This window comes from Lipophrys pholis, assembly GCF_963383615.2.
Source record: "Lipophrys pholis genome assembly, chromosome: 7".
NCBI classification, from domain to species: domain Eukaryota; kingdom Metazoa; phylum Chordata; class Actinopteri; order Blenniiformes; family Blenniidae; genus Lipophrys; species Lipophrys pholis.
In genome coordinates, this window is record NC_137638.1 from 7,127,890 (window position 1) to 7,155,036 (window position 27,147).

At 42.0% G+C, this 27,147-nt stretch overlaps 1 protein-coding gene across 1 annotated transcript in view; it reads left to right on the plus strand.

Annotated features, from left to right (window-relative positions):
* The window catches only part of LOC308111673 (transmembrane protein 132C), a gene marked incomplete at its 3' end in the record, with an annotated part of 313,423 nt that overhangs the window by 190,771 nt on the left and 95,505 nt on the right, over positions 1 to 27,147 (plus strand). The window lies entirely within an intron of this gene.

Consider the following 27,147-nt stretch of genomic DNA (forward strand, 5'->3'; position numbering starts at 1 on the left):
TTTTTCTCTCTCCTCTTTCCTTTTGCTTTTCCTCTCTCGTCTGCCATCTGTCTGCCTTTTTCCTCCCTTTACTATTTCCACTTCTGTCTCACCAGTTCCTCCTCGCGCTCTCTTCCCTCCCTCTCAGCCCAGCATTGCTGAGGCAAGGGTTTTACAGGTTATGTTCGGTGTCAGATCCAATGAAAAACTGTCAGAGACAAGGGGGGGGTGGGGGGGGGTTTGAGGGAAGCACTACGCTGCATTGAAATTAGGCAGAAGCAGGGGGAGCGGCTCTGTATCAGGGAAATGCTGCAATTTTGGCTCACAGGAAACGGTGTCGGTGATGTAGTGGCGGACAAAAAAAAAAAAAAAGAAGGTGAGCATACTTTGCACTTCAGTTGTTGGCCTCGTCCAAGACAAACAACCACAGAGACCAATCCCAAGTGAAACTCCAAAGCAGATTCCTGGAAAAAGTGACGTGCTCGTCATTGTTTTCACATCACAATGATCAGATTGAGATCAGCGAGGCACGGATTGCTGTTGCGGGGCAACCGTGTAGTCGTTCGTTTTTCGTCGATCCGTGGTCTGCCAGCGTTAGCGATAACGGTCCCTGATAGCCATCGACAGCAGCTACTTACTTATCGAAACTGAGTTTAATCTCATGGGGATCTGTCTGGGAGCAACACGGGTGACTGTAAGACCAGCCTCAAAAGTCGGCGCTGTCAGTCAAAGCAACATCGATGAAATGAAGGGAAAAACCTACAAGATCGACCTGAAAATATGTCGGTGATGATTGGGCATGCTGAATAGTCCCTCGCCAATTCGCTTGAAAGGCTTCTAACTTTTTTTTTTTATTATTATTTTTAATAATTTTAATCATTGTGAGTAGTATTCTGGACACCAATACTGCACGTTGTTATGCCACATTGACACTTGCAAGTCAAGGTCAGTTATCACTGACTGCAAATCTTTCCGAAAATAATCTCTTCAAGTGTTGTGAAGTTATTGAAAATTATTATTTGATTAACTTTCCAAGTAAATTTATTTCTATTCACGGAAAAAGTAAAATTTATGCTTGTTACATTAAGTCATATTATCAGGAACCGTCCCCGCCGTAGGTTTGCTGTGACACAATGTGGGTCACTGATTCATTTTCATTGTTCAGTAAAGTTACATTAGCAATTTTTTTTAAAGGATTTTCATGTATTTGTTTTTACAAATTTGTGTTTTTTTCTTTTCTTATGACAGAATGACAAAAAAGGCAATTCAAGGGCCAAAGAACCACAGCTTCTTATCTACTTTCCCTTTAAAAATGACTTATGTAATCACTTGCTATTATAATTGCATTAGAGACTGGTTTTACGCAGTCTTTTGTTATTTAATATAACAAATATTTTACCTCCTGGCAGGGTGTGCTGACACTTTAATTTATGTTACATATCATGTTTATTGCAGATATCTGGCTGAAATAAAAAAATAAAGATGTAGTTTTCATGAGATGACACTAGTGGGTGCTGTTGGTTGTTTTTGTAATTAAACCACACACGTACGCAGAGAACAATACACTTTAAACAATGGCGAGTACACCAATGACAACCAATTTAGATTGCTATTCCGGGCGACTCTCAAATATAAAACTACAAAGTCATGACAATGGTGCGCACGTGCAGTGGCCGCATTTCAGAAGAAAATTGCAAATTTACAAGAGATTCAGTGTGAAATGCTTTAACAAGACAGAAGAAGTTACTCAGTGGAGTTTTAGGATATATAACGCAGGTCTCTTTAAATGGATGATTCATTCTTACCATCTCACCCTCCGAGCTGAAATTGTGAGGCAGGAAATGGAGCCCCGAAACGCTTGCGATCAGGTCATCAGTCATGCGACTGCTGTAATGCGGTGACGGATGATACAAATCACCGTTGTGTAATGTTCCCTAGAAATTAGTTGGGTGTTGTGTTTTCTGCATTTTGATGTTAAAAATGAAGGAGGAGACAACCAGTGATGGATTATTTCGCAGGGTGAGAAAGTATGCGATGAAACTGTGACTGCTTCATGAGTAAGTAAAGTCCAGCGGCGTCTCATTCGAAGCAGCCGTGGTTCAGAAGATCAGAGCATTTAATCCCGAGCTCCTCACTGAGTGTTGAGGAAGACATTAAAACCTAATTTGCTCCTGACAGGCAGGTCAGTGACCACCAGAGTGTCTGAATGGGGGTATTACAGGGAAATAGCAAAGTGCTTTTTCTGTTAAAGTAGAAAAGCGCTATATAAGTGCTGTCCATTTGGCTTTTACCAATGCTTTTCAGAACTTCAGCTACACCTTTTGGGCAATACGTACGCGGCGTCCTGTCAGGAACTGCTTGCTACTTCCATTACGGCTTCGGGCTGAATTCATGTGGGTCGCGATGAGGTGACAAACCGAGTTGATTATATGTCCGACAGTGGGAAGTATTATGGTTACCCTCCAGGAATGTTTAAGTTACTCCGTAATCAATTTATAGAATCAAATGAAACATGTCTCAGTGTGTGATTTGAGCTCGCTGGCAGGGAGCCAGAGCATAGTTACAACTCACAGTAACTCTACCCGTCTCCTCGGCTCTCATTACCACGTTCTAGCAAGTCCCAGCAAATGGCGCAATACATTAGCAGGGAAGCTAACAAGAGGGACAACAAGAAGGGCATTTGCTTGCATTTAATGCAGGTTCACTGTAAATCAGTGCTAAAGGGACGTAAGTAGTGCGCACTTTTAGAGGGAGCAGTGATTGAGAGCGATGGCGTGTCACCCGGGGAATTAGATGAAATAAGGGTGACTGAAGCGCGTCAGTCGCTGGGGAGTTACGCCGCTCACCGCAGACCTCGAATGACCTACATTTGATTCGAGCAAGGGATCTTGGTTCCTTTCTCTGAAGCTCTCCGTGCCTTTTCTTGGAGCAAAAGTCCAAACTTTTCTTTAAAAGAGCAAGGCGTAGAAGGAATTGCTTGGGGTCACAGATGAGAGGACATCGTGTTACGTAGATAACCAACGGCGCTTTGACGTGACAGATGAGGTTCTGAAACAAATGTGTTATTGACTCTTCGGACCTTGTCTTGTCCAATTGACCTGATTTACACCGATGTGTGTTCTCCTGATCTATTTACAGTCATTTCTTGCAATACTTGAATTTAAATCAAGTTGAAGACACATGGTTAAAGAAAATAGATTAATACTTTTTGTTTGGGAGGCGGGTGTGTGTGAAATTTCACTCTTGATTCCTGTACCTTACTTATATTTTTCACACCTTCTTAGGTATGCTTGTAATAACACCTACTCTTTTTGTAGTACTCTTCCTCTCTCAGATTTTAATTCCTAGTCTGTCTGGCATATTTCTCACAATTCTTCGCCCACTCTCTCTCTCTCGCTCTCAAAATCTTTCATTATTACTTTCTTTCTGTTTCTCTCTCGTATGGACTCTCAATGGTTCGCTCTAATATTCCCTCCTCTATATTTTTTGTTTGCTCCCACATACGCAGGCAGATTCGTAAAACGCGCTCTGTTCCTTCTCCTAATTTTGTTTTCTCCTCTCCCCTCATGATCCCTCTGGCCTCGCACCCTGCTCTCCTCACTCCCACACCCCTCCCTTTCTTCCTGTCTTCCTGCCAGCCCATGTTTTTCATCAGTTACTAATATAGCTGGACTCACCACTTAGACTCAGCAGACGTGTTTCTGTGTGTGCGCGTGTGTGTGCACGCTTGTCATATTTAATTCTTTGCTTTTTTTTTTTTTTTTTTTTAAATGCTCTTTCCAAAGCCAAGCTTCGGACTGGTGAGTCAGTGACAATGCCAGTTTTAAGTGCCGTGCGCTCTCGACATAAAGGGCGATACAAAGGGGATGGGAGACATGACAACGACAAAAACACCAAAACTTTGATATGAACTTTAAGGAATTTCATTATAAGGCTGTTATGTATCATGCAGGGAAATCAGCCACCTCTAAAAAATGGGAAAAAAAGTACTCAGACATAGCTTTAAAGGGCCAAACGCAGTAACAGAATGTGAAGAAAACTCAATAACATTTAGTTATTTCTGTGCAGAGTGAGTACATTTCTTAACTTTCACCAAACTCATTTTCTTCTTGAGATGGAGCAGACGCACGTCTGGCAGCTCCACCATTCTCTAAAAGGGGACGTCACCAGTTTGATCACATCATATGTAGTTTTCCCAATGGGAAGTGGGAAAACTGTGTGTTGAGAATGGACGCACGATCGCCACAGCAAACACTGGGAAGTTGTCAGCAAGCGAACATTCCCACCTCATCCTGCTGAAACGGCGCTTGACCTCTACACGTTGAAATATACAGTAAGTCGAGTCTAAAATGTTTCAATGCCCGAAAGCAGCTGTTGGAGAATCGGGGAATGGGGTTGACAGTCAACTTGCAATGTTGCCTCCTGAGTGGTACGTAACCAGCTGTCAGCGCTTACATGGCCTATTATATAGAGCGGTTACATCTTAATTTACATCTTTATCACGGCTTAGAAACAAAACAAAAAAAACCACTATGGAAAATAACTGAAATAACATTGCTGTAGGGTTTTGACCCGCCGTTTTTGAGTGTCTATGAGCAGGAGTCTACTTCTAAATTTGGATGTGCTCTGTCTTCTTCTGCGGTTTTGCTGTATTTGGTGAGTCACAGCGCCCCGAAAGGCCTGGCATATGTACTACATGCCCTGAAGCCTCGTGTTGAGCCGTGTTCATAGTGACGTGTGGACAGAAGTTTTTTTGAGGACGCTTGGTAGAAAAAAGATGGTTTTGGCTCGTGTGGAAGGGGCCTAAGTTCAGCAGTTGACCTCAGATCCAGGTTTTTGCACTATGGGAAGAAACCAGAGTTCCACCTCTGGACGAAAACGGCGCTCGAAGCAAGGGCACTCTGGGCGATGGTGTCTTCTGTAAATATGTGCACGGGAGAGTTGATCTGAGAAAAAGGGTGAGCTTAGCCAACAATGAATAAATAAAGTTGGGGAAGAAAAGCCTCGGCTGCTGCTTTTCACTCCTACTAATTCTTCAGAAGTCAGGAGGAAGTGAGGTATTGATGGACAACAAATCTGCTTCCAATGTGCTTTTTCTCCCTCCGTGTGTGTGTGTGTGTGTGTGTGTGTGTGTGTGTGTGTGTGTGTGTGTGTGTGTGTGTGTGTGTGTGTGTGTGTGTGTGTGTGTGTGTGTGTGTGTGGCATTGATCTAAAGAAGCAGCTCCTATAAATTCAATCAGTCCTATCCATTCTCTGGCTGTTGACTTTTAGCTGCCTGGCTCCCACCTTGAGAAGCCCAGCTACTTTTACTGCATTCCTCCCCATCTCTCCCTCTTTCTTCTTCTTCTTTTTTTTTTTTTTTTTTTTTACTCTGCCCATTGACTTTTCATTTTCTGTCTGCCTCTGTATATCTGTGATTTGTTATTTTCCCTTTCTTCTTCTCTCTCTCTGAATGCACTTGAACACGCCGTCCTGCGGTGGATTGAGAATTCAGAATTTCTGAAAAATGCCTCGTTCATCTAAATCAAAAGTCAACAAATCAAACACAACTGGCAATTACTCGAAATAAAACTGTGAAGGGAAAATGTATGCTGTCCCTGAAAAAATCCCCACAATGCAATGGCATTGGTGTTGGATCTTCTGCGCTCGTAGTTGCAGCCTTTTTAATGATTTTGCGGATTTTGTGTTCCGCTTATTTTTGTTGTGGCTTTTGGATTCATGATGCAGGTTTTTGCCTTTACACTGAAATCACTCTGAGGAATATAAAACAGAGACGGTTTAAATAAGTTGTGAGTAATGTGGAGTTTGAGGCCCCGTTCGCACGACAACAGTGCCCGGAGACAATCAAAACAACTTTTTGAAAACGGCTCCCCAGGGTGGAACTTTTTGAAAAAGGCTTCAACTCCGTGGAAATGTGGGAAAACACAACTTTTCGGAAAGGAAAACACAAAAACGATGCTTTTTCACTTGAAACCTTTCGTAAATGGGGCCTCAAACTTATCATTCTTCACAAGCAACATGCGCTTCAGCCCGACTAGTTCTTGAGTGAACTAAGCTATTAAATTTGTGGCAAAATAACCCAGGAATTAAATAATGAGAAATGTTACATTTAATTCAAGATATTTTTTCGAAACCTAAAGAAGCTCCTATTATTTATTAAAAATGAAGTTTAATCAACACTTCCATATACCAATCTGTGAGATATCCTTTGTCTTTTTGATACTCACATTTTCTTCTTTCATTTTGTTTCATCTAAAAAGGCAAATAAAGACCATGCTTTAGGTTTTTATTGATCTGCACAGAGATTTGAAATTCTATCTATTTTCATTTTTCCCTTTTAGTCTGACATCTTATCTCACATCTTATAGTGGCTGATGTCTGACTGAAGCCTCTGTTCAGTTTTGCCTTTTGAGCCATATGTTTGACACCCCTGTTATTGAGGAAAATGAGGAAAATGTGTTTATTTGGAAAAAATTCAAGGAAAACTTGAGATCAACAATATTGTGAGCAAAATGAAAGACTGAAACACAGTCAGTCCACTGAATAGTAAGTGGACCGAAACATGCTACAACTTTTAGCCTCATGCTGCGTGAGACAACACACACGCACACACACACACGCACACACACACACACACACGTACACACACTTCCCACTCAGACATGCACAGACGACCGCCGTTTTTAAATCCCCCAGAGAAAAACATGCTGTTGTGAGAAAAATTGGTGACTCCCCTCTTGTCTCCTTTTTTACTCTTTACACACACGCACGCACGCACGCACGCACACACACACACACATGCACGCACACACCCCAGTGTGATAAGAAAACGCCTCGCTGCTTTCCTCTCTTCCTCTGCAGCCACAATAACAACATTCAATCACTGTCTCCGTCTCTCTTCTCTCTCCACCACCTCCACCTTCCTCCCTCTTCTCTCTCTTCTTCATTTATTCCTTTCATCACCCAGTATCGCTTCCATCTTCCACCATAGCGTCTATACCACCCCACCCACTTCTCTTTACACCCCTGACATGGATGATCACGATCCCAATCTCATCTGCTCCATTTAAGTTTCTATTCATGTCTCGCACTTGAGACATTGTGCAGGACGTCGCTTACGAGGACAGCGGGAGTCTGATTGCAATCTTCAGCATGTTATAGATTTGTACGGACTGAGGGTCAGAATTAGACTTCTGGGGTGTATCACAGGCGGGAGCAGTGACGATGTGGGATCGTCGGTATACAAACATACAAGTATTTGCTGCGGTTAGAAAATATGTTAGTGAATCCAATGCATCTTCACCTGGATAGGTTGGGATGAGTTGAACGACTTTTGACTTGTCTCTATTTTTACAAATATAAGAAAGTGATTTACATTGTTTTTTAGTGTTTCTGCTTTTTCCCTGTGTAAACCGACAGAAACGATGCATTTTCACTTTAGACGTCATGTAAACAAGGCCTTTTTTACAAGAATGTCATATTGTAAAAAAGTGGGATAATTGAATTTTACAGTGTACAAGCCCACATTTTGTGCCGTATAGGCTCAGTTTAAGAAATTTGGAAGGATGTTCTCGACATTTCTTCTTTGTTTTCACTGATTTGCAGAGCTTGCAGACATAGAAGGGATGTAAAGGTTTTCAAACAGGAAAGCACCTGGTCGGGTGTTTTTTTTTGAAAGCTGGATTTACCATCAGCTCGTAGGCTCCTGAAACATTACAAAAGCCGAGTCTGATTCCTGTTTTTTTTTTTTTTTACGACTCTGTGTGTTTTATGCTCGACTGCAAGCCCAATGTCCTGCGGGACAATAATAAAGAGGAAGTTGCTCTAACTTTGCGACGCAGACTTACCGAGAGTGCTTTTGCTTTTTTCATTGCTTTCAAGCTGTCCAAATAGTTTCTGAGGAAAGCATGCAAAAGTCCTCGCAGGAACATGGTGAGACCCGTGCCTCCCCTGTGGCAAACCTAATGGCGATACTTAAGTCTGGGTATCTGAAGGCTCGAGGAGAAATATGCCAATCTCGTGAATGTGGGGACGGATATACAGTGCAGTGAAGATGTTGCTTTATAAATGCCATTTGTGCCAGAATGCCCTGGGAGCACTGAGGATCTTTTTTTCTCACAGCTGCTGTTTCTTTTTTTCTTCTTCCTTCATCTGTTTGCTGTAAGGTGTTGCCGGCTTAAATTGCGAGCAGCCGTGACTCGTTCTCTTCTCATCAGAGAAGATCAAAAGTCAGAACCTGCTTTGAGCTACTTTACCGTCTTCTCTCTCCCTCTGCCTCTGTGTCACCGTCTCCTCCGTAAAGTGACCTGTCTGCCTGCCGCTCTAATCGACTGTAAGTGTTCGAATGCCAGAGGTGTCAACGCTCACAAAGTGTCCTCGCATTTACTCGCCAATTGACTCAAAGAAGAGTGTGTGTGTGTGTGTGTGTGTGTGTGTGTGTGTGTGTGTGTGTGTGTGTGTGTGTGTGTGTGTGTGTGTGTGTGTGTGTGTGTGTGTGTGTGTGTGTGTGTGTGTGTGTGTGTGTGTGTAGAGACCACGGAGACCTTTCTGAAAGGCAAAGTCGTTGGAGAAGCATTAATTCCAACACACAAACACACATAAGTGGCGAAGCGCTCGGTGTCTCCACCATCATCAAGCTTGTCTTCGTTTTTTTTTTAATCCCATTTTCGGCGTACGTCTCATGCCCCCCCCAGTGTTGTTCCGTCTGACCCCGATGCTTTGATGGACAGGGTCACTGGTGTGGGAACCGGATGGGGAATTGAACCTACGGGCTGGTGTCACACTGCAGTCAGACCACTTACCTACTATTTGACATCGGGGGGCTCGGGGCGGCGGGGGGAGCTTGACATTTGGCTTTTGATGAGAGAGAGAGACACACACACACACACACACACACACACACACACACACACACACACACACACACACACACACATACATCCATGTACATATAGAGAAACACAAGCTGTGTGCCATAGACTGATGTACAATAGAAGCATAAGTGACTGTCAAACCTTTGGCAGAGTCATTCTATAGCTGACTTCTTTTCTACTGGTGGAAGACTGTCAATAAATCCACTCACATTGATGGGAAACTGGAGCACACACACACACACACACACACACACACACACACACACACACACACACACACACACACACACACACACACACACACACACACACACACACACACATTTTCCCTCTGTCCATCTTCCAGGTTTTTGCCACTTTCCCAACTCCTATTCAGCATTTCTTTCCCTCTTTCACCCCCTCTTCTCCTTTCCTCCTTAGCACTGTGTGTGTGTGTGTGTGTGTGTGTGTGTGTGTGTGTGTGTGTGTGTGTGTGTGTGTGTGTGTGTGTGTGTGTGTGTGTGTGTGTGTGTGTGTGTGTGTGTGTGTGTGTGTGTGTGTGTGTGTGAGCTGTCATACAGTGAAGGTGGAGAAGCGAAGAGCGCGGCCTTCTGGGAGTTGATGTTTCCTTTTTCCTCCAGGCCTGAGTGGGCCCCTCGGTCTGCATGGCTGACAGCCTGAGTTTGATACCTGGCCTGATTCAGTCACTCTCTCGGTTTAGCACGGCACAGCTTGGTCCCCCCCCCCCCCACCCCCCCTGTGTATTTTTTTCAGAATGGCTAAATTTACGCAAGGCACGACCCCAAAAGTTCCAGTTCAGTGGACAGATCAGATGCTGTATGCAAGACGGATTAGTATATTCCTGAACGTTAGTCAAACTTATTAAAGCCATTTTTTCTCATTGAGCCTAAATGAAAGCTAATTTACATTAATGATTCAAAACTAGGGTCACAGATCTGGGAAACTACTAAATTGTTCTTCTGTTTCTTTTGTTGAACTAGTAAGATTTCCCACCACTGTTTGGTTTCACTGTGATTATTTGTGGTCAATGAAAACAAGCAGCACCGACCTCAATGCTTACTGTCACAGTTTAATCAAAATATAATAACAAACCTTGAAAGAGACAGGACAGAATGTAGAAGTTACCAAATGGTCTGTTTTTATATATATATCTATTTAAGTGAGCTATAATCTAAACCTGGACACATTAAAATATGGTCATTCTTACAGCAAACTGACTATTTAAACTGAACCAACCCTGTTTAAACTGACCTCAGGATAAAGCAAATTTCTCACAATCCGATCTGTTAATTTCTGAAACGTTTCAGTAAAAACAGAAACAAGAGATTTCATCTCCTGAATGTTTTTATTAAATGATGAAATACGACTTCCGCTCACCACGAACATCAAATGACTTTCAGCTGTAGAGCAGAAACAGTATATGAATGAATTGTTGCTGCACACATTTCGTCTAGTATTACAGCACAGCCAGAACCCTGAAACCGAAGCAGCGAATTGGGACACAGCCGGTATTGTAATTACTTAAAAAAAAAGAAACAACAACGAGGCGAACCAGTCAGAACGTTGTTTCTGACCTGAACCACAAAACACTCACGCAGGTGCTTGTGGTTACCTCGGGCTTCCTGTCGGCCGAGCCTCGGTGGGACTCGGGTGAGAAGCCTGATTTTATTAGAGCTGTTATCTCTCCACATGAGTATCAGTAAGGAACAGACGCATCGCTTCCAGCGGGACTGACCCCTCATAACGGGCGATATCCTCCGTGTGCAGGCTGCACGGCCACAGGTAAGCCATCCGCTCGTCAGAAACCTGCCCAGCTATTTCCTCCTCGTTAATTCCTGTGGTACTCAATCTGGAACGCCACAGCATGGGAGGGAAAACACAAGGCACGGAGAGGAAGTTCATGAAAATATCAGCCAGCCATAGTCTATGTATACACTGAAACTAATCATGAAGTAAAACAACATCAGATGAAAACTATAGTTACCTGACGGATTAGAACTGCTCCTGTTACCTTTTTATAGCTTTCAGAAAAGTGTTTTTTTTTTTTTTCCCAATTCGTAATTACAAATCATTGAAGAAGCTAAAGCTTCCTGCAAATATTGTCATTGTAACTGTAATACTTTCCCACTTTTCTTTGCGTATTGACATATTTGGAAACTTTTAAGACCTGTTTACTGTAGTTTTTTTTTTTTTTTTCATTTTATTCCACATTTGCTAAACAAATGATTAAAATAATGTCGCTGAGTCACAAAATGACATATTTCTGGTTTACGTCACGTCACATTGACGACGAGGGGATGTGGGAGCGTAAGGCTGATTCATTTTTTTTTTTAAATGGACAAACATCGAACCTTTAGGTGTTTTCACTTCTGCTTTAACGCCATCGACAAGCAGGTTGAACTGTTCCATTTAAAATGAATTGGCTTTCTCATCGATGAGCTTGTTCCTGTGTATGAATTTACATAATTTCCCAAAACTCTGGGAAAGACAAACAAAAGACAGTTTAACTGATCATAATGTTAAGTTCTAAGGAGTTACACAAATCATTCTGGATCACTCAGCATTTGATTAAAAGCAAAGGTGGTTACACTCACAACCCCCCAGCCACGCTAATGCCACACGAGCGAATCACTTGGAACATCAAGTTATTCCTTTTTTAAAATGTGAAAATTACATTTTGACGACACATATAACACCGACACAGATAGAGTAGGAGCTCTACTGTTCAGTTTATAAATACATATGCACATTTTGTTCACAGGATTTTTACCTAATTTAATCCCTGTCTTGTGAGGTATCATGCATTGCTCCATAAACCCCATTTAAGGGGCATTTAAAAGCTCTCATTTCCCTGGAGCTTCTCTTAATCTGCCACTTTAGACTCTCCTTTTACCCTACCTCTTCCACTCCCCATCCTTTGCATCTCCTTAGCATATTTTAATAGCAGTGTCTGATAGCAGCGCTGGCCTTTTTTTTCTGCCCTCTCCTCCTGCCCTCTCCAGTCCTCTCCCGTTTCCTCTCCTCCTCTAACCACTGTTTTTCACTCTATTTGTTGCGATAAATGACTGTTAGATGTGATTTCCCCGGGATCATCTCTCTCTCAGGGCCACACACCATAATTAGACGGCATGATTAATAATTCATGCTTTCTCTTTTTATTTATTTTTTTCTGGTTGGAAGTCTCTGTTGTAAGAGTGTGTGTGTGTGTGTGTGTGTGTGTGTGTGTGTGTGTGTGTGTGTGTGTGTGTGTGTGTGTGTGTGTGTGTGTGTGTGTGTGTGTGTGTGTGTGTGTGTGTGTGTGTGTGTGTGTGCAGAAATCCATCATACAGTTGAAGACAGCATAATTGTCCAACGAAGTCAAAACAATGGGACGGCTGTGATGGAAACAATAAAAATGAGTTCACGGTGGAGACAAAGCTTTTGACGTGTCAAAGCGAGACACAAAGAGGAAACGGTTAAACCTGATTTACCCAAGATGCTCCACAGAGCCTGCTGAACCGCAGTCGCAGAAATAGATCTCGCTTCCATTTTGCGGGTGAACAAAGACGAGTAATATCGTGTGCAAACAGTGTTCAAATGAGGCGTATGCATGCTGGAGGAAAACGTCGGGAGTTGACCAAAGGGTTATCGCGCCCTCAGTTTACCGCCTTGGACCACTTGAGATCAAATTAGACGTCGGCCCCGTTTACTTGACGTTTCCAAGTGAAAACTGAAATCTTTCGTTGTGCTTTGCTTGCTCCGAGCCACTGAAAATGCAACTTTTTGAAAAACGACTCCCACGGTGGAACTTTTCCCAAAAAATGCTCCGACTCCATCCGAAAAAGTTCCTAACTGGTTTCGCAGCTTGCGCTCGACCCAGAGTGATTGGACGGAGCGCTGCGTTCCCACAAGCCCAAAATGAAATGTGACGCTATGCCGTTGGACGAATGTAGTTACTTGTTAAATATGGGAAAGGATGAGGAAACAGTAGCAACAGAAGAGATTTAGAAAAGATTGCATGACGTGAAAAGTCTGCAGGTAAGAGTCACGGTGGGTCAGCTGAAGAAAGTCTTGTCACCGTGGCAACGGCAGCCTCACTCACGAAGGCTGCACCATCTTTTCGCCTTTTGGTATAAATTCTACTAATATTACGCGAAGTCTCGCTGATATGTCAAATTTATTAAGGACAAATGCACTAAATCAAGAATGCGTGTGATTTTGTACTTCTGTCAGATCCAATCTTCAGAGTCTTGCATCAGAATTAATGTCAAATTTGCACTTGTTTTGTTCCTATGTTTATTATAAATCAATTTAAAACACTGAGTTCCCACACGGCTGCACAGAATAAGAGCGATCACTGGAGCAGAAACACAGACATACTATATTTATTGTTTGTTTGCGTACTAAATCGAGGATTGTCCTTCCACATTATTGGATAAAAGACTTCAGGGAGGAAAAAGATTCATGGTGTCTGTTTTCTGCCGAACTCCCGCCTGCACAGGAAGCTGCTTTAAATGAGAGTGATTGGAGGATTTTACATCTCATTCCATTTTAATCAAAGTTTAGCAAAGTAGTTTTTTTTTTTTCCATTTTTCACCTCAGCTCATCGTTCGCCCCTCTTTGTTATGAAGTTGAAGAGGTGCTCAGAGTCTGTGGGACTGTCGTCTTTCATGTTCCTGTGCTGCCAAACGGATTTTTCGGTCAGCCTCTCCTCTGTTTTCTGGCGAGGTGTTTCATTAAACAGCATCAAAAATGGATGGGAAATCATGCCGGATGAGGAGGAAAGGTCTTTTTGCACAGAGTGTGGTGTTATTTGGCAAAGAGAAATTGCGACATGTAATGACTGAGGGAAAAGTGGAAAACGGCAAAATTGTGCTTCAAAATCCTGTTTCATATCATTTGGGAAAAAAAAAAAATTGAGTTGAATTTTTGATCAATGCAACAGCAGTACACACAAAAACACACACTCAGAGGTGTATAGGACAGCGCTGTGCCCAAACCGGCCCGGTATAGAGTCCACTCCATTCACGGGAGCTTTAAATGTTGACTATGGCAGCTTTCATTGCTGTTTCTAGTTTATTTCCACGGGCGGCACAGTTTTAGTAAGAATAAAAGTCATTAAAGGCGAGATGTCTTGTTGCTCAGTCATTAGCATTAGCATCCTTTGTTGGTGAATTTGTTGAAAACCATGCAGGCTGCTGATATAATGTATCTTGAGAAGTGTCAGTTTTTTTTAGCTTCATTTACACGTTTACGTTTCTTTCTGCTCAAAAGCCACTGAAAATGCAGCTTTTTCAAAACGGTTCCCAAGGTGGAACTTTTTGAAAATGCTCCATCGCCATTGGAACAGAGGAAAATGCTACTTTCTTTGAAACACTGCTACTGCGCTCGTAAGCATGATTCTCACATGATTTCCTTTCACACTTTGTACCATGGTACTCTGTGAAATACTGACTTTGGGGAAGTTCCTCCCTCTGAATTTGACCGTTTTGATGGTATACTGTATTCTAACCGTGGAATTATCACATAGACGAACCATACGAGGTGTAAAATGTCTCACCGGAGTAACGCAAAGCGATTACCAGCTGTGTCACGTCATTAACCACTAATAAATTGCCGTTTAGGCGGCGGCGGCCCTCCCTGTGTCAGCTCACCTTGTTGTGTCACCCTCTGTGGATCGCTCACCTCGTCTTCCTCTGCCTACATCTGTTCCCCTCTGCGATGCACGTCCCTGTATCTCCTGCAGTAGGTGTGTGCGGTTGTCGGCTCCAGACTCAGTCGGTTGGAGTAACGGTGCCGCAGGGCAGCCGACTCTCCACGTCAAACAAACTCCAGCCCACTCCGGCTCCTCGCGCCTCTGTTTTGTGCTGATATGTTTCATTTGGGAACATCAAAAGTCTTTACTACTCGTCTCTAAATTTCACACAGCGTGCGTTTTACTGGGCGATCCCACCGTGAAAAAAACCCCCTATTTTTTTCTTGTTCTCCTTTATTTCCAGCTTTATTATTCTCTTTGTTGTGTCGACTCATCTAAGAATGCTGTATTTCTGCCCCTCCCGTTTGTTTTTTTCCTCCACTTTGTTTACTTTCTTCCACACTGTAACAACACCAGCCAGTCTAATTTATCTTTTTACGTCACCCCCTACATGTAAAATAAATGAGGTCCTGCGTTTGCGCACAGAGGCGGCTATAGATTTGGATGTGATAAGTAAATATAACTGGTCATTAAACAGTGGGACGGCCAGCTGAGGGGATTTTTGTAGCGCAGCCCGTGTTTCATTTGCAAGAATCCCAGTGACAGAGGGGAAAAGCAGACTTTCTGCAGGCCGTGGTGCATATGTTGCGGTTAATGTTCACTGTGGGAGTTGAGTCCTATTCAAGCAAAGAGCCACAAGACAGAGATTACTTAAAACCCTCTCAGCTCTTTTTGCTCATTGTGGATCGCGGTATGGAGTGGATTATTGCCTTTTTATGAAATGAGGAAATGTGCTAAGATGTTCTAAATAGTCGGTTTGTCTCCACAGCAGGTGCGCGGCGTGCGGCTTCGTCAGCTGTGCAAGCAGGAAAACTTTGCATTTGAAGTGACAGCAATTAGAAGTTATCATAATGACGGGGCTTGCGATTGTGGTTTTGTCAGACAACTCTTAACGTCATTGTTTCTGGCTTTCCCAGATGAGGTGAATTAAAGAGGAGAACTGTCAAATCAAAAGCCGTCAACAGAGATAATGTGATAACAGTTTTGAGCTTTGCCAACACGCGTAATTCTAGAAAAACTCACAAAGGTCTGGAAATGAGCTGAAGTGACACAAACTGAAAGAAAGTGTACACACACACACACACACACACACACACACACACACACACACACACACACACACACACACACGTGAAGACTGAGGAACAAAATGAATGCAGGTGTGAATATTTTTGTGAACTGCTGGAATAAAGTGAAATACGTCGTGTCACCTGTCTGAAAAGTGCCTCCTCGATCGGGGTTTGATTTCACCGCCGCTTGTGCTTATTACATATAATCAAAGTTAGTTAAAGAGATGGAGAGCCAATGTCTCATTGATAGTTTTACTGATAACTTGATGAATACACAACAACGCATAGCGACATTGATGTGAATGCTGTGTTTAATGTGACTTTACTTGCTTTGGAACAGCAGTGCATGAACGCCAGAGATAAGTGTGACCCGGGGAGCAGTTTGGGTTCAGGGACCTGTAATGATGACCAGTGGGTGATGGGATGCAAACACTGTCATCCTGTTCATAAAACTGGAAGAGACACATCAGAAAGGGAAAATGAGCTGTGCAATCTACTAACTCAGACGTTTAAAAATAGTGTTAACCACGTCATCAATAGTCTCAATCAAGTTTCATGTCATTCGCGTTTAATGAAATAAATTGTTGATGGCTTCATCTGTACCAAACCCTCACTATGGGCAGTGGCCAGCTCACATTCTAAGTCTTTATCACCACCTACTGTGGGAATACACGACACCGCATTCATTTGTCGCAAATGACTTTTTTCGTAAAGGCCCGTAACCCACTGAAAAAGGACCGTGGACCCACTTTGGGGTAATACACAGATCAGACTAAGGCCTTTCTTTACCGTTTCAAGTGAAAAGCATCATTTTTCGCATTTTTGTTTTGGAAGTTTGACTTTGGAAGTGATCAGTGGAGTTCAAAAATCATTTGTGAAAACAAGGTGTGATGAGGATTAAATGGGAAACGTCAGGATTCACTCAAACCATTTTAAGATAAAAAAAAAAAAAAAAGAAACCACAAAAACATCCAAAAGATAAGCGTGCAAACCTGAAGCCTTCAAACCAGGAACCTCCTTGGTGACCACCCCTTCACTGCACCACCAGCAAGACCCTCAAATACATTAAACCGAGTAATTTGTCACCTGCAGGGTCAAAGCATCCCACATCTCAAAAGACGTGTCTTTCCTACCTCTCGGACAAATATCATGAAAGTACAAAAATATCAGTGAGATCGGGAAAAGCAGAGAGGGATGTGATAGAAAGCGCTGCATTAAATCAATATCTGATTACAGACACGGAGGAGAGGTTAGAGTGCCTGTCTGCCTTGCACGACAGCATCAGCGAGACGGAGCGAGATGGGTTATCAAGTCAGAATGGAGGTCGACGTAAACGTTACCCGTGTGACCACTCGTGGTCGCCGTCTTTTTTTGTGGGGGGGGGGGGGGGGGGGCTTATTAATATTTTTCAAGCCGTGGCATGAACGTGTTTATTGGGAGCTATCACTCTGGTTCTGCACCCGATTCTGCACACAGACACAAAAGATCAATAGTGTGTGTGTGTGTGTGTGTGTGTGTGTGTGTGTGTGTGTGTGTGTGTGTGTGTGTGTGTGTGTGTGTGTGTGTGTGTGTGTGTGTGTGTGTGTGTGTGTGTGTGTGTGTGTGTGTGTGTGTGTGTGTGTAACTGGTGGAAGGGGATTTGAGTGCAATAGGAACCAATAAAGTGTAAATCAGAGCGGACGTGTTGTGCAGCCTAGTGATTTCTGTCTGCTGAGGTTGTTTTGATTTTTTTATTTATTTTCTTTTTTTTTAAAGGCAGCCTTCTGTTTACTCAAAAGACAGCAATAAGAAAATAAAAAACATTGGTCTGACATGAATATACAAACTTTCCAAAAAGGTCATCCGAAGTCCCTTTTCACCTGCTTTAGAAAGACCAACACATTTTTTTCTGTGGTATCTTGTGACAACCAAGGTCCCGAAAACAGTGAAGAACAATTGGATGGACAGTTCACACAAATTTCATTATAAATCAATTGACCTGTTAGATCGCTAGTTTGTTAGGGTAGTTTTGATCAACTGGTGACTCTTAGTGACATTAATCTGTATGACGTAAATAATAAATACTTGAAACGTATTTTGAAGGCCTGGATTTAGTTGTATACAACCTTTCTTACCTGTGTCTGGTCTCTTCTCATTTGTTACAATGCTTAACAATTTGTGTATTTCACTTCATTTTAATCAGTGCATTGCCTGCATTACATCATTCTAATCCAATTACTTTGAATACAGTTTACAATTAAGTACTTTTGGATTGCAACAAATTGGTTCATGTACTCCTTGAGCTAAAATTGTAATGACGGTAAACATTTGGGCGGATGTGCTTTTGAAGTAACATCGACAACAATAACAATATTGATAATGTTGGATACAACTCGGATAATTAAAGTTGAACTAACATTCTATTAAATAAACAGCAATTTAATTCTGCTAACGTGATTATTTACCTCCTAATTTTCTTGCAGAGACTGAAATCTTCTTTTCACATAACAGATTCAGACTGTCTGTTGGCAGGAATCCTGACATTTTAATTTGTGTCTCGAGACTTGGGACACACTCTGGTCAAAAACCTTTTCACCATTTTATCACATGTTAAAGACCAGAAAAACAAGTGATTCATTGAGAAAACAATTTTCTGATTAATTGGTAATGAAAATAATTGTTAGGCTTTTTGTTTGGAATTGAGAAACAGCATAACCTGACTGGCAGATTGGAGAGTCAGGAAGCAACACGCCCGGCACAGTGGGGATAAACAGGCGTACGTTATTTGTGGTGCCAACTGGTTCACTTTTTGTTTTTTTACTAATTTTGTATCAACATACACTGATTTGACTTCCTTTGGTTGAGTGCATAGGATAAATACAGGTTGTGTGTTGAAAAGACAAGTATAGAAATGGAACAGTTACCATCCTCCTCGAGCTCGTCACTGGAAAGTATTATGGAATAAACGTCAACAGCACTACTTTGAAAATTGTCATCACAAAAGCAGAATCAACACTGCCCAGACAGATCAAAGTTTAAGATTGGAAACATTTTTTATAGGCTTGTTCTGTCTTCATAAGGACAATAACTCTAAGAATACCAGGACCTTGGACTGGGTCCTGTATTCTCAACAAGAGCACTTTGGCCTTCAAATAGAAAAAAAAAAAAAAAAAACACCAACGAAAAAAGAACTACTGGCCAACAAGCAGAGAAAGCCTAAACCCCTGCGATTGAATAACAACACATGTGACATAATTGAGGTTTCTATTAAATCTGTGGAAATCAAAGAATCACCAAAAGAACTTAAAAGCATGTTTGAAGCATGAAGGTATAGAGGCAACATCCTTCCCCGATGAGTGTTTAAATTTCACTTTGGATTATTGGAGGAAACTTATAACTCCCTCACAGGAACGTCCTGCCATTCAGAGGGCTCAAACCAGGGTCCCTCTCCCTGTAAGTGCCATCCGCCGGTCCACTGTGCTGCTAAGGTCACATCAACACTGTTGAAAAGAAAGAAAACATTAGAAGAGTGGCGCCTGGATTGCAACCTGCCTTTTGTTATTGTGTTGCAGAGTTTGAATACATCAACTTCAAATAAAAGATGCAGAAAACATTATAATTGATGTAGGAAATGAAATATTCACTTTTTAAATCTCTGACCGGTAACACTGCATAGGGGTGGGGTGTTGACGCGTTAGCATTGCGGCCATCTTGGATGAGGACAGTGCGTTCATTTCTATTGAGGAACGGGGCGTTTCAGTTTCAGTCATTTTCACATGGTTTGGTTTGTTACAAACAGTAGACAAGTAGTTGTGATCCATTGTGGATTTTTACACTACAATTCTTTCCACAGATATTAAAAACACAGTTTATGTTAGCTATTTAAAACAACAACACGGTTTGTTTCAAATACAACAGATGCAGGTATAATAGCTCCAACATCCACGCAAGACTGAGGTCAAAAGTTGGATGAAATCAAAGAGATGTTATTTAGAAAACCTGAAGTGTAATCTTCGGTTTGGAAGATCTAAGATGGTCCCGAACAGGGTTATTTGGAGTTTTAGCAGTGTTCATGAGGAGAACTGGAACACCCTGTGGACAGTATTCCCACTACATTTATCGCTTGCATTAATCTTGACATTTGTATCTGCAAGCAAATGTAACCTTACCATCAGTGTCTGGCGGCATCGGTACAAAGTGCAACCAGACAGATTCGGTGCCATGTGAAAATCCTCTGAAAGATGCTGAGCTGCTGTCTGTCGTTTCATCACGGTTTGGGCTTAAGTTGCTGCTTGCTTTCACGGAAGACGGGTAACAGGAGGTAGCTGAGTGGGAGGAGGTGTGTGACTTAATGAGATCTTCAGAGATATGTGAAAACGAATACCGGGAGTACGGCTGTTAGTGGCGCATCTCCTGTATCTCATCGAGATGATAATTCATATCGAGCTATTTTGCGGCAATTAATCAGGCCAGGACAGTACTAATGGAGGCTGGTGCTAAAAACCTCCCCGAGATGTGAAATCTCGCTCTTCTTACCTTCCTGTTGCTCTCACATCCATGTGCGAATATTTCTGCATCATCTTCACTCTCTCTCTCATTTCCACATATCTTTCTTTTCGTCTCATCTCCTCCCTCGGAAACAACGGTTAACATTTCCGCTCTCCTCATTTAAGCTTTTCTACATCTGAAACGTTCAAATAAAACAAAGAGCAAAGTAAGAGTACATATCGAAAATCATTTATGTAACCATGCTAATATTAGTTATTTGTTGTTCTCATTCATACTAATTAATATATTTATTTTAGAGTCTCTTGTTTTTTTTTTCCTTGTTCTATTAATTAAATTTATGTTATTGTTGGCTTTCTCATTTCTCACACACTTTCATTTGAAAGTTGACCCTGGTGGCACAATGGTGTTTGTGTTGCATTATCGCCTAACTGCAGGAATCAATAATAAGGTAATAAGGTAATAAACATTTATCCATCCAGAAATTTTCTCACCCGTGTTCACTTGTACGGTCAAATAGGGGTGGCAACCCCTCCAGGCTCCACTCTCTCTTATGCCCGACTTTCCCATTTTGAATTTGCATGTATTTATCAGTTTATCCATTGCTATGTTTTTTTTCTGTACTTCGAAAGTGACAAGTTGCCATTGCGGTTCGGCCGAGTGTCGTAGAGTGCAGTTAAGTGTTGTCGACACTGTGAATATTGTTTATAGGGCTATCACCAACATTGTTGTACTATTTCCTTTGCTGTATACATAACATGTTACAATTCAACTCGAAAAACCTCCTTGCTCCAGTTAATGCTGATGAGCCCGACCAGCCGACATCAATGGGATCAATGGGACCAGAAAACGAACCACAGTCATTCACTGGTGCTGTAACTTCTCGAGTCTGCTGTCAAAAAGTAATTTTCTTCCGACTTTTGTTTTTTCATCGAACAGACGTCTCGCTTAAAGTGAAACTGCATTAGTTTGCCCAAATGTACCCCATTTGTTGTCAAGATGTAAGCAATTTCTAAACAAATGCCGACACCATATTGAAGCTCCTCGGGCTCAGGTAAACATTCGCTCTCCCGCATCTTTTACCAACCGTTTCTGCTGTGTGGCCCCTGAAAACAAAACAAAGTTAAGAATCCATAAAAAGCACACTGAAAAATGGCTAAACACAACTCCCGGTAGAGCGATTTAAATATGCATTGACACACAGGTGTGGTAGCACACTCGTGTCCCTCCAGCGAGCATCTTTTAAAAGCATTTGCATGTTGAATATTGCTGTAGGTGCAGGTGGGGGGTCTGCGTTTGTCCCCTCTTGTGTGTCTGATGGAAAGAGAGAATGTATAACTCTTGTTAAAATGAAGGAAGATGGTGGTTTTTTTTTTTTTTTCAGCGAATGATAAAAAGAGACGCTGTGTGCGCAACTTAAGTGTACATGTCCATTTGTGTATGTTAGTGAAAGAGGGTGGGAGACGTGGCTATTTGGTTGTCCAGGCGGGGGGTCGCTGTGAACAAGAAAGAGCGAACGAAAATACAAAATGACATCGGTCTCAGTGTGTGTTTATAAGTGCATGACAGGGGGTCCGTGCATGTCGGAGAACGGCCCATGTGCAATCAGACAAGGAGATAGCCGGCCTGGCGGGTGTGAGACAGAAACACAGAGCGAGAGGGGAAGATTATGTCCATGCACAACAGTGTGACATCAAAAAACTAAAAATGGTAGTGGGGACAATCAGAGAACAGAATGGGAAAAAAAACAACCAAGAAACAGGAAGGCAAATAATAGCAGGACTGACATAATCATATCCTAGATAGAAATAAACACTGATGTACAAATATAACCATGAAGTTAAGTGTTGTTTGGTGTGGATTTTTCATATAGATGTGAAACTAATGAAATTAATCCAAATAGTCCACACAGATTTAAACAGATGTTCATTAGATATGTGGCTTTCAGAATACATGAAAATACTAAAATACTGTCTATCTGCACTCATATTCTCTATAATGAAGATCGTGATGAATTAGTCCCTGTTTGGGCGCTGTGGTTCTATTTTTCTCCCACGGTCCATAAAAAAGGTTAATTAGTGACTCTAAAATTACCCGTAGGCATGATTCAGTCTGTAGTTTGCTATTTCAACTGTATGTGTTGGTTTCAGTACATCATACATCATACAGTACCTTAAGTTAAAGTCTTAAACATTGACAACAACAGATGTTGGAGACATTTTACCAATTCACTGAAAATACTGGCTAATTTCATCCACTGGCAAAGCGGATTTTAAAAGTATTACACCACTTAAAGGTATTCCAGTTAAAATGAATTTGTACAATGTCTGCAGACATCCCTGGGTATACGAGAAGAATTTCAGAGAGTCAAAGTCTGTCAACAACTACATGATAAAATAATGTAGGATAAAAGCACCTTATGTGAAAGCGTGACGACTTTGAAAATCCCATGAAGAGTAGATAATATCCTTGACACATCCAGACAGTTTGGAAGGCTGATTGTCTGAGAACTGTTTGCCGTGTAACCAACTTAAGTTGAAACTAATTCAAGGATCGCCACAATAAAAAACAAAACGGTGGCGTCTTTTCTAGATGAACGCCAATTTAAAATGTACCGATACTGTTGTGGTTGAATGAACCAACATTTGAAACTGCAGACGGCCTGTGTTGCATCTCAAAGAAACCTTCTTGACTTTTGTATTTTTCACTTCACAAATCCTGCATGTCTGATTGTATTAGATTGCATTTGTGTCTATGGCATGGGCAGCTCAATGCACCATGAACTCTTAAAAATACACAGAATATTTAGAACATCCTGTTTCCAACAAAGCTTTGCATATTTCAGTGAGTCCGTACTCGGTCACCTCCCGCACTGGTAGAAAAGAAAACATTTGGAGTGTTTTAAAGCAAAACTAATGCAAATAAGGTCCAGGACTGTTAAGGACCAAGAGTTCTGGACGAGACAGGGATCCTTTGATGGGATTGAAGAATTCCTCAATGGGATAGAAGACTTCCTTGATGGGATCAAAGAATTTGCCAATAGTATCCAATAATACCTCAATGGGATCAAATAATTCCTTGATGGGACTGAAGAATTCCCCGATGGGATTAAAGAATTCCTCAGTGGGATCCTTTGCCTTGTCCTAACTGTTCTGATTTGTCTCAGTGCAGATATCATCATCAGACTTTGGAATTTATTTCTTTATTGTGACGCCTTGGGTTTAAGGGGTTTGTACAACATTGCATCCTACATTTATGTACATTTTGTAATATGGGCTTTACAACAGCTCTTGCAAATCAGCTAAATATGATGGGAGGCTGTATAAAATATAATTGGCTGTTGTGTTTTTGATGTATTTCCTAAGTTGTTCTGGGGTCTAATGTGCTGTAAACTGCACAAGGATGGCAGGATGAAGGCTTCATTGAAGTCGTCAGGTAAATGTAACTGCTTGTCCATGTAGTCAGAGACTAATAGAGAGGAAATAACGTGGAGGCGGAGTGGAGCGTCTGTGCTTCGGAGCGGTTCTGCTGAAACCAGGAAATTCACCCGCAGATCGAGACAGAGACAAAGGTTGTAACTAACAAGACCACAGTGTCAGTGTCGGTGCATCGCACTCTTCAGCCGCTCACCACCATCGATCCCTCCTCTCACGGCCTCTTCTTTTTCACCTTGAGTGCGTGGACCCGTCAGGTCACGTGTGCACGTTTTAATGAAGAGCACAGGAACGCAGTGTATGCAAATGTGTCTGTTGTGTCAAATTCACTGGAGCTCCACTTCAGGCGATCTGGATGTCTTTGCTAGAGGGATGCAGTGCGTGTGTGTGTGTGTGTGTGTGTGTGTGTGTGTGTGTGTGTGTGTGTGTGTGTGTGTGTGTGTGTGTGTGTGTGTGTGTGTGTGTGTGTGTGTGTGTGTGTGTGTGTGTGTGTGTGTGTGTGTGTGTGTGTGAGTCTTTCCATGTCCTTTGTTTCTGCAAACTCATTCCCCCAGAGTCCTCTCTGTCCTCTCTGTGACAACCTCACTGTATTCTTGACATCTCAGCCACACTCACCATCTCTGCCTCTCACACACACACACACACACACACACACACACACACACACACACACACACACACACACACACACACACACACACACACACACACACACACACACACTTTCAATACAGGAATGGTAAAGAAATTAGTTGAATTGTTAATTTCCTCACATGTCATCCATGAAATGTTGTCAGCTTTGACACTGTCAATCAGCCAAGAAGATCTTTTTTAATGAATATTCACCTTCAGTGTTTGCATTATTCATAGAGCGATAATAGGATAGTCTTTGGGCGTGTGTGCACTTTGGTCTGGTTTTTTTGTCAGGCATTGTGTGCTTGTGCATTTCATTTACTCTTTGTTGATGTTGTAAGCTGGCCGTTGCTGCGTGATTGGAGTTGTGCACATATTAGTGCAACGGGCCTCATTCAGCAACACATTTTCGAATGTGTTTTCTGGGACTGATGACAGGGATACACCATCCCCCCTCTGGTCTCTGTATTAATTCTTCTGCTTTAATTTTGGATTGAAAGCACTTCGCAAGCAGAGCGGAGAAAACACTTTGAATAAAGAGCTGCCATCTCACATGCATGGGAAGTGAAACGTAGGTCCCATTTGCATGACAACTTCTCAAATGACTAAGCGTAATTTTATTTTATTTTTTCATTCAGAAAAGTGATGTGTTAACACGACAACAGTTTGAAAAAAGAAATAGCAGAAACATTGAAAACAGTGTATCCAGCATGCCAGGCCATGGGTCGGTGCTGTTGGTTGTTTTTGTTATGAAACCGCACACACGTGCGCACAGAGAACAATTTGCTATAAATGCTAACAATAACAAGTACACGGACATTCGTATTTAGACAGACGTGGAATGTTGATTTCTATTACGGTGACTCTCAACTATATAGCCACCAAGTCCTAAATATGGACTGGGAGTCATGACACTCGTCATCGTGACGCCATCGTTGTTGTTATTGTCCATATACTCGGGGTCGTGCAGAACTTCTTACTACAGTCATGTTGCACATGCCCAGTAGCAGCGTGCCAGAAAAGTTGTGTTTTCCTTCATTCTCACTTTTGGAGCTTCACGTTAGTGTGGCCGCCATATTGGATGGGGATCCGATCCCTTCTCATGCATTCACTTCTATTCCACTCTATTTCCCTGTAATTGAATCTACTTGCACACGTTTTAGTTTGTTACCAACAAGCATGTAGGTATGATCCAGGATGCTTTGTATTATTTATGTCTCAGCACACAAACCTTCGGAAAGTACTGCATGAGATGTAACTTAATGACATTTTTGATCTTTGAGCAGTTAACTACAAACACAGTTTATAACTCATGAATGAAAAATAAATTATCATAAAATCAGTGTAGAAAATCAGGATTGTGATAGAAAGTCTAATCTAGTTACCTGGCTACATCAACATTCTGACCAAATAACTTAAGTTAAAGACACATTGTATTATAAATGGCCAAACACAACTAATAATATTGGCCATTATTAGTCGTGAAATGTAACACAATTGAAGTCTTTGTGGTCGGTTTTCAATGTTGGGCAAATTATTACATCGGTAGGCTGCGGTAAAGACAGATATCCTTCCTCTCCTTGGTGAATGTCAGATTTTCTACACTTTCATACATTTATCAACATGATGTACTAAAATTTGTATTAAAGTTTATTAGGATTTTCACCTTAAATTTAAAGACGTGTGCTTTTCTAAAAAGTTTCCTTTGCTTCAGACTCCATTTATGAAACTTAAGTGCTGTTTTATTGGACTAGTATGAGTTGTTTCTTAAAAGTAAGTAGGTTCTCACTCAAAGATGTGGATTTTCAAGATACCTGGCATTGTTCATGCACCAGTCTTCCTCATTCTTCATCAACCAGTTCTGTCATTAGAATTGAAGACAAACATAATGTGAGCAACTCTACCGGAATCTCCTACTGGACACACACACACACACACACACACACACACACACACACACACACACACACACCCGTCCCCCATCACACCCCACGCCCCCGTCTCCCATGACATCCTTGGGTTTGATAACTGATGGCAACCCAGATCTGACAGCCGGTCAGTGGAGGCTAAACCAGGTTAAAACGACTCAGCGGCGGCTGTGTGTGTGTGTGTGTGTGTGTGTGTGTGTGTGTGTGTGTGTGTGTGTGTGTGTGTGTGTGTGTGTGTGTGTGTGTGTGTGTGTGTGTGTGTGTGTGTGTGTGTGTGTGTGTGTGTGTGTGTGTGTGTGTGTGTGTGTGTGTGGATGGGTGGATGGACAGATGCATGCATGTGTGCAACCCAGTGCACACTGAGGTGGTGGTATTAAATGTGAATGTCTGATGGACAGCCAGGCCAGCATGAAATATGCACATGTGAGTGCACCTATCTATCTATCTATCTATCTATCTATCTATCTATCTATCTATCTATCTATCTATCTATCTATCTATCTATCTATCTATCTATCTATCTATCTATCTATCTATCTATCTATCTATCTATCTATCTATCTATCTATCTGTCTATCTGTCTATCTGTCTGTCTATCTATCTGTCCGTCTTCCTGGAAACCTCCGTCTCAACCTCTCACACACACACACACACACACACACACACACACACACACACACACACACACACACACACACACACACACACACACACACACACACACACACACACACACACACACACACACACACACACACACACACACACACACACCCCTTGCTGTCAGCCACTGGCTGTGCAGGCGTTGAGGTGAAATGCTGTAAGTGACAACTTCCTCTGAGCAAAAAGAGAAAAATGGTTCCTTGGCCTTTTTTCTCATTCTCCTCCCGTTACCATCCTTTCTTTCCTGCCTTGTATTCTCCCAGGGGAGGTTTCCTTCTCTTCTTGCCAGCGGTGCATGTCTGTAGGTGTGTGTGTGTGTGTGTGTATTCTGTCGTCCTTTGAATTTCC